Below are 11,836 nucleotides of genomic sequence, written 5' to 3'. Positions count from 1 at the left end.
GATGATGCAGTGATGGTTGAGAATGCTAATGGGAATGGTGAAGATTTGTCTGTGAGACAGAAAAATGAAACTAGAAAACGAGAGCATCTCAAGGCATTGACCCTTACTTACAAAGATGGATGCAATTAAATTTGTTGGGTTTTTTTTTGTCAAGCTATTCTTGTCAAAGAGGAGTTTTTTTTCGCTCTTTACCAGGCAAATAATGGAAGGAATCAGCGAAAAGTCTGGGGGGGAAGAAGAGGATGATCGAATAATTTGGGGATGCTGCTGAAAAAGAAGGGAGTCATGGAAGATGATGGCAAGCTGGAGAGGGAAGCATGGACCGTGCTTGCTGAAGAGGAAGGGAAAAGGCCCCCCCTCCAGTTCATACTGAGCAAGATCGAGGGAATGAAGGGTGAACAGGCGATATAAGAAGTTCTTTGCTGGTCTAGGCATCCATGGGAAGTCAGGCGCCTTGCGCAGAGGAAAGAGGAGATCTTTCAAGAGTTGTAGGGCGAAATTTACAGACTCAAGCCAGGCTCAAATGAGTTTCTTCTCTCACTGAGGAAACATAGTATCCCCATCGCAATTGCTTCTACAAGACCAAGAAAGGCGGTGGAAACAGCTATGGAAGCTCTGGGAAGTGTGGTGGACGAAAGCAGAGGAGAGGGAGAGACTAATGCCGACTCGCCCGTCTGTCAACCAGGGAATGAAATATGCAAGCTGCGCTTAAGGAGATCCTAGACGAGTAAACATAATCCATATAAAAATCCAACATATCCCATCTTGCATGCAAATCTAGCGACTTTTGTGAATGAGGTGAAGCGAGTGTTTCAAGAGCCATGGCAAAAATACACGTTTGGATACTTGTAACCTTCTTCCACACCTGCAGGATTGTTGCTTCTGGATTGTCGCCCGAGTGTCCAAACTCAGGTTGAAGTTTGGCTTCAAACGTTTGCTCCAGGATCTGGAACTCCGATTCATAGGCACTCCTGCGAAGAAGTTTTTCTAGTGTTGAAAGGGAAAGGATCTATTTTTCTGGAAACTAAAACTAAAACAAAATTTCCAGGGCAACCAAAAGAACACATCGTCTCCTCAAACACCACATTTACTATCCTTGTCAATTATGTCCATCAGTTAAGGAACACAGATGCACATGAAGACTTGCAGGTTGTTGTGATAATATCACGGCCTCCAATCAAAGTGTTTGTTTACAAGACTTGGGACTCTCCACATGCAACAGCTGTGCTGAAGTTCCCCTATCCATGGGATGCAGCATGTTTCCAGGAGATAAATGAACAATTTGAACTTGATTATACTTCAGATGAGTTGTGATTTTCCTAAATCAAGGGATACCTAAACAATGCCAAAAGAAAGTTGATTGTAGATGGTGTATCCAAAAAGGAAAGTGATCTACTCTATGTGAATCCTCAAACCTACGGGTTGAAAAGCTACAAGCTGTTTACTGAATCAAATATTTGCCGGTAGCAGAAGCAGATTTATACTTTCTGAGGCAGGAAACAGTATTCTCCATAGCTGATACATTAGTCAAATATATGGAAGGTGTGAAAGTTTTCGTGTCTAAAAAAAATCCAGCAGAACTCTTCAAGTCTCTTCAAGCCCATGTGCCAAAGGCATAACTGTCTTCAAACACCTGAATGCAAAACAGTTTATGAGATACTACAGATTTTTCTCAACTTGGACCTCATGTAATTTACTTGACAAACAATATAGAGTACTTTGGCATCAAAAATTCGATTTCTTCTTGTTAGCCTCTTTCCTTGCTATTTCTTGAACCCCGTGTTCTGCAGCTCTTGCATAAACTCTACGACACCGTTGTTTGACCCCCCATTTAGTCCCCATTGTTTGAAGTAGCTATATATTCTAGAAGCTAAAAATTGTGTCACCATGGCCAGATTCATTAATTTCGATGTCACAAAGTCATCCGTCTTGATGGATCTCAATTCCGAGCATGTTTGCCTCCTCAAAATCGAAAAATCCACTTGGCGAGAAGTATGAACTCAAAACTTTGAATGTGTTTTTCTAAAATTGAACTTTAAGCTTTAGTTAGTGGCTTAAGAGCCCACGAGGCATGAAAAAAAAATGTGGGGAGGGGGGACACCGTTTTTTTCGATACCCCTTCCATGATTTAAAAAATCAATTTCTAAGCCTGCAATATATGAGGAATGATCAAGGCTATGATCTCCATCATTATTTCACTTTCTATCACTTCAAGAATGATAGGATTTGATGCATTATTTAGCAAGATCTCATTTTAGTCTTTCTCTCTCCTCTCTCCTCACTCCTCTTGTGGATTGTTCTTATGGAATAATGTAAAAGAGAGGGACAGGCTGCTGAGATGGACGTTTTTGGCCAAAGGATGAAGCGGAAGTGGAGAGACACATGAAACAGAGTTGGATGGATTGTTAGGGCTATGGAAGAGTGTCAATAGGGCTCCAACGTCGAAAAACGTGCATCATATTGAGTGATTGTATGAGAAAAATATAGATTTTACCATTTTATGATGAATTCTTGTTTGCAATGGTTAGTAATGTTTGGATTTGATTGCCAATCCTCTATTTGATGAGCCATGTTGAAAGAATCATACAAAATCAGTCGTATAATAATTGTATGTAAAAACACACAAAACTTGAGACTAGGTGATTTAAGAAAAAAATGCTGCATTTAGGTTTTGGTGTGCATTTGCCGTTCCCATGGAATGAAATATGATTAGAAATTAAGGAGCACTCATTGAATTTGCTTCATGTTTCTTGCATTGGAAGACAATGTTTGGATGAGAAGGATTAGAAGGAAAATGTTATTGTATACCTATGCCTAGAAGAAAGAAATATGGAAAAAAAAGGACCAATAGCTTTTCTCTCTTTTGATGATTATTTTGTTTCTAAGACATGTATGCATGAGTCTTTTGTGGAAGGTATATTTGTAGATGCCACTACTTTGTGTGTAGTATAAAAAATTTGAAGGAGCTAGAGAAAAAGATCAAATTATATGGTAGAAATTACCACATTCAGTCTAGAAGTCAACATATTCATTGGAAACTCTATTGTAGTCATATTTTGCAACTACAACATGCCTTTAGTAAAATGTAATATTTTTTAGAATCTCCATGTACAATATTCCTTTTCTTGAAATGTAGTCATTGTAGGATACTTTGAACATGAACCTCAAAGTGTTTCAAAAAAATGCAACTTGATGGCATATCTCCAAATTCTATCACTTTACTTGGTAGATTGAAAGCCTATGGTGACATAAGAGCTGTAGTGACAAACCAATTCCTAAGCCTAAGTAAAAGGCATTGGAGGAAGATGTTTGTATGGACAATAGAGTTGTGTCTATACATAGCAAATAAGGATTTGAAGCATGCAATGTGTTCGATAAGCTTTCTACTCATGTATTTGTATGGAATGCATTAATGTGTATATTTTATGATGCAAGGCTACATTGAGGGCTCTTTAGTTTTATCTCTTGGATGTATGCAAGTTCTTATAGGTTACAAGAGGCATGGAAAGGATCTTAAAGGCATCTATATGAGGTTATATGAAGATGAAGGAGTAGATGAAAATATGACATATAGAGAGCATACAAGAGGGCATAATAAAGACACAAATTTCATATTAGAGAAGGCACCAAAGAATATCTAAGGAAAGTCAAGGTATGCCATATATGTGTAGTGTTTTTCTTTTGCTTGGAAAAGCATTTTCTCTAAGCAGTGGAAGGCAAGGGTATGTGATAGACAAACCATTAAGAAATGGGACATAATGGATCAAGGTAGCTTATTATGTGATGAGAAAGAGAATTTCTACAATAAATGAATGACATCATTAGTACAATGGGATGTTAGGGCTTGCATTGCAATTCATGGGGTTGTTAGCAAGCTTTTTGGAAGGAGATTCGCTGACTAAGTACATGAGACAGATTCTATTCACTTTTCCATTGTAGGAGGGTGTTGTCTATAGGCCACTAGCTTTGGAGAGGCTACCTGATTGCATGCAAAGAGGTGGTGAATGTAAAGCCTGATAACTTAAATTTACTCAAATATTAAATTGTCAAAAGGTGAATGCTTTTGAATGCATGTACTTCAATGAAGCTGTTATCCTCCATCCTCCTTTCATTTTCTCTTGTTATGATCTATCATTAAATAGCTTGATTATCCCCATTAAAAGAATTAGTCATTTTATATCAAAGGGTAGTGAAGTTTGGGAAAGGACTAGTCAAATTAGAAGGGGTTATAAATCTCTTGTATGAATGCATAGACTCTTTGGGTTTTGACGATACTTAAGGTACTTGTTAGACCCCTTGGACCTGCTATGATTTTTTTGGACACAACAATGATTCATGATGATTGAAGCTCGTTATGGGTACATAGTGTATTGCATTTTGAGTTGCTATTGTTATATGAAGGAAGAGGTCTTAAAGGATTTAGCAAGCTTTTCTTTGAAGATGAATATGTTGTTGTGATGCTAAATGTTGATGCCTCACGATTCTTGGTGTATCATCATGTTTTCTTCTTGGTACTTGATGACTATGATAACACTCGTACATCATGATATGCTGGCTACTATGTTTGACTTACTGTGCTGGATCATTATAAGTGGTTTCTCATGGCTAGTGGATTGTAAAGCTTCTCTTGGGTGGTTGGCGAATGGACATAGGGTCAGTGTCTTGACTTGCTATGATCTTTACTTAGTTCGATGGTTGCACAAGGGCTCTTAGAAGTTAGAAGGTGTAGCGATTGAAGCTAAAATACCAAGCCACTAACTCATTTCTTTGTATATTTGGATTTCTTTATTCTCTAACTTATACCATTTTCTTGGAGATATATAGTATCACATGTGATATTGATGTGGATAATCATATCATTCCACTCAATAGAGGTTTGTATTTTTTTTTTAATGAATGCATGAGATTGTTGACTTCCATATATCACATGTTCTTTTAAAGTGGGTGTAAGTATAAATCCAAGCTTATTAATGTAATATGAATCTATTGCTTATGCTAACTATGCTTATGTCATTATAATGGAATATAGTGATCAAGATAGCATGTCCAAGAAGTTTGTCCTCAAACAATTGGAGCAAGAGTTCACGATCAGCTAGAACCACAAGCGAGTGTTGGATGACATTGTTCTTTTTCTATAACACAAACAAGGCTATACATGGTATATTCATATATATTATAGTTAGGTTTCTAAAGTTGAATTGATCAATGAAAGCCTAAGAAAGAGGGAGCTTGAGAGAAAACAAAGAATGTATGGACATGACTAAAACACTACTCAAACATTAACACTAGTCTTGTAATTTGCCATAAAAGTGGCTAAATGCCACTTTAGCATATCAAGTCCTAGTTTACTATATTTGAAATAACATGTGCATATGATACCAAATTTGGATGGAAATTTTCCAGCATTGTAAGATATAAAGTAAAATATTTGGAAAAAATTTCAAGTGGAAGTTGATTTTCTACAAAAATTGGATTCTTAAAAGTGCATGAAAATTTATCAAAACAGTACTCAACAATGTTATTTGGAGCATTTTAAAAAGTTGACAGTTTTTATCTAATTACAAATCTCTTAATTAAAATGCATACTACATATATCAAAGTATTTTCATTAAAGTTTTAACCTAATAAAAATATTTTTAAGATGGTTTTGATTAGAATTTTTCAATTTTTTGAAAAAATGGTCTTAAAGATCACCATAAAAATATATATTTCCTAACTTGTTTTGATCCTTTCTATTTTTTATCAACTACTAGCTTGTGTTGATTGCATTATTCTAAATCGTTTTTTCCTATTCTCTCTCATTGATGAGAAATGGAATTTTTTGTAGAGGGTCCAAACAAAAAAGGCTTTTTTGCTACAAGACTAGTGTTAAAGCGATTCTATAGTGAGACTATGAAAGCAGTCACATGAAGAATTGCATAATTAAGATAGTAGCACTCTCAATCTTGCTAGCAACTTGTCCATACCTCTTCTACTTGATATCTTGGTTTGAGATCATTGTCCACACCCCTTTTGATGAATATCTATAGCAAGTTTGCATCTCTTTTAGAATATCAAAAATCGCATGTTGGAGGACTTGCTTGAGCTCCTGTGGCAAAGACACACCATATACACAAGAGGAAGCTCACTCAAGAACACAAGAAGAGAGTTGGAGGCCAAAAGTACATTTTCTTTCTTGTTTCTTCTTCTTCTTTCTCACACAATATAATGTACACAAAGTATAGATAAGATACAACATAAATAAAAGTGGCCTACTAAGTCAAATAGTAGCATAATGGACTATATTAATCGACTAGCGCTATAACTATGGCAACTATAGATATGTGTAACAAGCCAAATATAATAAGTCAATAGCCATGTAAGAGTAATAATGACCACTGACATGCTAAGTGTAGACATGCATATTCATCTAACCAGGTGGTCCATCATCAATGTCCACTTGTGTTGAGCTTGCCATCTCAATACTCCTCAAGCTCAACTATATATATGCAACTCCAAGTAAGCTTCAAAACTTTCGAAGCTTCTGTGCTTCCAATACCTTTGGAAGATGTCATCTATCTGATCCTACTAGGTCGATCTCACCTATAAGTACCTTCTGATCTCTTACAAAGTGGTAATGCACTTCAATGTGTTTTGTCCTTGCATGGAAAATAGGATTCCTAGCCAATTATATGCTATTTCTATTGCTACAAGGAATCACAATCGGATCATCTACTTGCACATACAAATGACCCAATAGTCATACCACCTCATATTCTCCCATAGCAGCACCTATGTACTTAGTCTTTGTACTCAATAAGGCAACTGTAAGTTACTTTTTGTTGCTTTGTGTAACTCTTGTACTACCAAGAGGAAACATGAATCCATTCGTAAATATTCTATTAGACATGCTACCAACCCAATCTACATCTATGTATCCAAACACTTGTATATCCTTATCTACCTCATAAAAATGTCCATAATGCAAAGTGGACTTCATATACCTCAATGTGCATGTAAGTGCATCAAAATGAGGCTTTCTAGATATATGCATAAACTAACTGATAAGACCAATAACATAGCTCAAATCTGGCCTTGTGATACTCATGAAAATCAAACGTCCTACTATCCTCATGAACATACTAGGATATTCTATCTCATCCCTAACATCAGCACTCAACTTCACATTTTGCTCCAATGGCATTAAAAGAGGCTTACATGTTGTCATACCATACTTGGATAATATATCCAAGCCATATTGCCTTTGAGGCAACCATATACCATCATCACATCTGATCACCTCAATACGAAGAAAGTACCTATGGTCACCAATAGGTCTTTGACTTTAGCAATCCCACATTGTCACGTGTAATAATCAAGTCATCCACATATATGCAAGCTTGCATCTTTCTTTCTTACATAAAGTGAGTGATAAGTATTAGAAGCATAAAAGTCAATGTTGATAAGATACTCTCTAATCTTGTCAAACTATGCTCTAGGTGCTTGCTTCAACCCATAGAGCACCTTCTCTAACCTACACACATATGTGAGATATCACTTCACTTGTAATAATCAAGTCATCCACATAGATAACTATGATGATTGTTAACACCCCGTAGTTCAGGATAGTGGACTCACCAGCCGCACCTTTCCAACAAGTAATTTGCACCCTTTGAGATCATCTATGGTAAGCCTCATTTACCACCCATTCTTCTTATGAAGGATAAGATCTTTGCACAGCAGATGAGTTTGTTAGAGACATTGATACAATTTTCACTCAAGTAAAAGCTGCTATCCAAAGGATACAAGAGAAGCATAAACACGAAGCTGATAAGCATCGTCGTAAGTTAGATCTCAAGTTGGGACAGTCTGTTCTTCTTAAGTTTGAGAAGGCTCGCTTAAAGAAGCAGAAGGTCAAAAGGGTAAAGTGGTTAAGGTTTCTAATCACTATTATAGCCCTTTCAAGATCATAGATAAGACAAACGATGTGACTTTTTGTTTGGATCTACCAAGTCATTGGAACATTCATAATGCTTTTCATATAAGTTTGCTACGTCCCTATATTGGAGAACCTCCAATGGAACCAATCAAGGAAGATTTACCTGACATAGAAGAAACAAAAGAGTTCCTTGTGCTTGAAAGAATTTTACATCATTTGGACAATACTATAAGGTCAAGTAAGATATTACGGAAGTATCTGGTTAATTTTAAGAATTATCCCCCATTGGACACTCAGTTTATGACTGAGAGATAACTACAAAACTTTCAAGATCTTCTTAAGGACTATGTATTCCCTCTACAGTTGAGGTCAACTGTTTAGAAGCTAGAGGGAAGTCACTAAATTGATTGCTTATTATGCATTCTCTATTTAATAAATTTATTCCAATAAATTAATGACTCACTTTTCTTTAAGTGTTGATGATGATGATCTAGCATGGCCATGAGACCATTTAGAGACCAGTATTCCTAGTGCATCACTTAATGGGGTGATCAGAGCACTGTGACAGGGATATCTAGTACAAGCAATACAAGTTATGAAGGGGGGAAGAAGTATTTTCCAAGTGTAAGAGGGTACACAAGAACCAAGAACACCATATTGGGGAATATGGGAATTTCCCATAAGTTTGGGACACATGGTCAAATCTTTGGATTTGTCATAACTTGAACACTATAACTCTAGATCGAGCGATCTGTAGCTCAATAGATTCCATTTTTCAAGCGCTTTCCAATGATAGGTTACATCATATGGTTTTGAGAAACTTATGGACATGTTATCCGGGTGCCACCTTTTTAGTATTCAAAAAATGGGAATTGGGAGATTCCCAAACTCACTAATATTGTGTTCAAGGAGTTACACATAAATGAAGATGGATTAGGTTCTAAGAAGAGGAAGTGCATTAGCATTGTGTATAGCTATTTATGTGTGCATCCAAGGATGCATGGGAACGTTTACTTGTGTGTAATGAGCAATGCATTCATTTGGGGTCATCCTCTCCCTTACAAGTCAAGGTTTAAGGTATTTTCTTTCATTAAGAAAGACGAGAGTGGTAATTCTCTCACTAAAGACGAGAGACGTGATCCTTTGGAAGTGAGAAGAGAAGTGATTTTCTCTTTCTAAGGTCTAAAATGACACAAGATTTTGTGCGGAATTCAATCTTAAGGTTAAGGCCAAAATGCAATTTTATGAACTTTCCTTAAGGTGGTTGCATGGACCACAAGTTAAGAGTAAAGTTTAAAAAGCTGTTTTTTTTTTAATTAAAAAAAGACATGGTGAATCCATTTTTAAAATATCTTGTAATAGAAAGATGATCTCTAAAAATGGCCCGCAGTGGTTATCGAAAACAACAAGATCTACAACTTTTGTGTTGGACGTTTTTCCATCTAAAAAACACATAGAGAGATATATCGAAATTGGTACTACAGAGTAGGTCCTTGAACAGCCACATCTTGCATGAAGATCAACTTAAGTCTCTCTCCCAGAAGAGAAGCTCTTGAAAGCCTATAAAAGAGGAGGCTCTCCTTGGGTATTAGGGAGGTGAAGGAAGCATCACTTTGCATGCCTCCAAGAGGAGAAGAGAAGGTGCAAGTGCTGCGGAAGCTCTGCTGAAATCAAGTGTTGCGGAAGCTCCGCTGAAATCGAGTTCCAAGAGGAGAAGAGAAGGTGCAAGTGCTGCGGAAGCTCTACTGAAATCAAGCGCCAAGAGGAGAGCCCTACATATATTGTGTAGGAGTGAAGGAGACTCAAGAAGGAACAAAAGGTGCCAACTTCCAAGTTGTATAAGTGTTAGATGGTTCTATATCGTGCAAGGAACCGTGATCTTGTTTTCAAGATCTACAAGTAAGAACTAGTTTATGTGTAACGGAGAAGCTTGCTCCTTGTCAATAATATAACTCCACAAGGGGGGGGACTGGCCCATCTTCCAGTCCCTCGTGTGTTGTCAATTTCTCTCTCTCTCTCTCTCTATATATATATATATATATATATATATATATATATATATATATATATATATATATATATATATATATATATATATATATATATATATATATATACAACTTTCTTTTCTCTCATCTGTTCTTTCTCTGTGCCAGCATAATATTCACCATATATATTTTTAAGTATATAAGAAAGTCGAGTATGTATCTCGGATATTATAACAGCTACTAAGTCACATATTGCATAATGGAGTGTACTAATCAACTAGCATTATAACTATTCTAGCTATAGATAAGTGTAACAAATCAAATATAATAATTCAATGTTGGCTATAGTTCAACGTTTGATTACTTCTCTCCATTCTCACTCTCTTCTTTCTTTCCCATCCTTACTAGTTTCTTTTTCGTTTTCTTTCTTATTTCTAATTCGCATAGTTTTTCAATCCAACCTTCTAATCACATCCTTAGCTATGGATCAGTCATCCAATGATATTTGTAGTTCTAGTAAAAGACCTCTCTATCATCTTCATATTGAGTTAGATAGTGAGTATGAACCAATAATAATTAAAGTGAAAACTAGTATTCAATGTAAGAGTTATAATGACTACCGACATGCTAACTATAGATATGTGGACCCATCTATCCAAACAATCCATCATCAATTCCTCACATGTTGATCTTGCCATCTTAACACAAAAGATATCTTAGTTTGAGATTGTTATTGACACCCCTTTATATGGATATATATGGCAAGTATACATCCCTTTTGGTGGATATCTTAGTTCAAGACTGCTATCCATCATCTATTGCCTATATTCATCTTCCACTACTAGAAAACTTATTTTTAACGTATTGTCATCTTCACATGCTACATTTTACTGCTATCGATTGGTAAGGCTATTATGTTATAAAATCTACTACATTTTGCTATAACAACAATCACCTACGTCAGCTTGATTATTTTCAATTTTCTACCTACTCCTCTTACCTATATCCAATCTTGTTCACAACATTGATCTAGGCTCTTTGGATTTTTATTTGTTGTTGTTGTATAACTTTTAGAGACAATCTACTATATTTTGCGATCCATTAGAGTTTGACACATTCTCTAGTAGCCTTTTCTTCTCTACTCTTGTCTTAGACACATGGTTGTAAAAAAATAGTAATCTGTAGATAACAAACAGAATCGTATGCTAAAGCACAGCCTGATATAGAATATAGTTAGGATTAGGGTAACTCAGTGATAATGAACACAGAATTTGAATGAATAAATGATGAATAGATATACTGCTCAAACACACTATGTCATGTGAATACTGACCCTCAAACTCTCATGTCTCAAGGATTGAGGCAGAAAGTATAAGCTAAAGAGTGTACCATACTCTAATAGAACTTGAAACATAGTGGACAACCTCTAGAGATGTGTGGTGGCTATAAATGGTGTTCTGGATAGTTATCACATCGAGATCGAGTTGCCTTCCAATGAATCTCAATAAAGTTGAAGGGATCAGAACCACAAGTACTCCATGTGTGTGCAAGGGGTAGTTGATCTTGAGTTGAGATTTCTTAGCATCAATGTAGGGTGGACATGAAATAATGCATATGTTCAAATTTTGCACTATAGCTCCATCTTCGTACAAGTTGAAAATGGAGAAATCTTGAATGGAGCTCCCTTTATTTCCAGGCGCAATGAGGAAGTGTCAAAGTACATCATTGTAGATTGAGGCTATCTTTTTCTACCATGGCTTCTGACTCCTTTCCCTACTCCTTAATATCCACAAAGGCAAGACTTCAACTTTAAGTTATATTCCACTAGGCTGGTGGTAAACCTGGCCTATCCTGTATGGACCTACAAAAAAACTTGACAAAGAATTCTTAACAAAACTCTTAGTTTCTTGTTGCATTTTGCATAACCTAG

The 11,836-nt window shown here is 36.2% G+C and overlaps 1 pseudogene; it reads left to right on the top strand.

Moving 5' to 3' along the window:
• The first annotated feature begins 285 nt into the window (after positions 1 to 285).
• On the top strand, positions 286 to 1,314 carry LOC148026485 (auxin-binding protein T85 pseudogene; annotated as a pseudogene).
• The last annotated feature ends 10,522 nt before the right edge of the window (positions 1,315 to 11,836 follow it).

The sequence above is a fragment of the Lygodium microphyllum genome, chromosome 13 (assembly GCF_053477565.2).
Source record: "Lygodium microphyllum isolate KBCC chromosome 13, Lygodium_microphyllum_v1.1.10, whole genome shotgun sequence".
NCBI lineage: Eukaryota > Viridiplantae > Streptophyta > Polypodiopsida > Schizaeales > Lygodiaceae > Lygodium > Lygodium microphyllum.
Note: the sequence above shows the minus strand (reverse complement) of the source record. Positions and strands in the feature narration are given on the sequence as shown.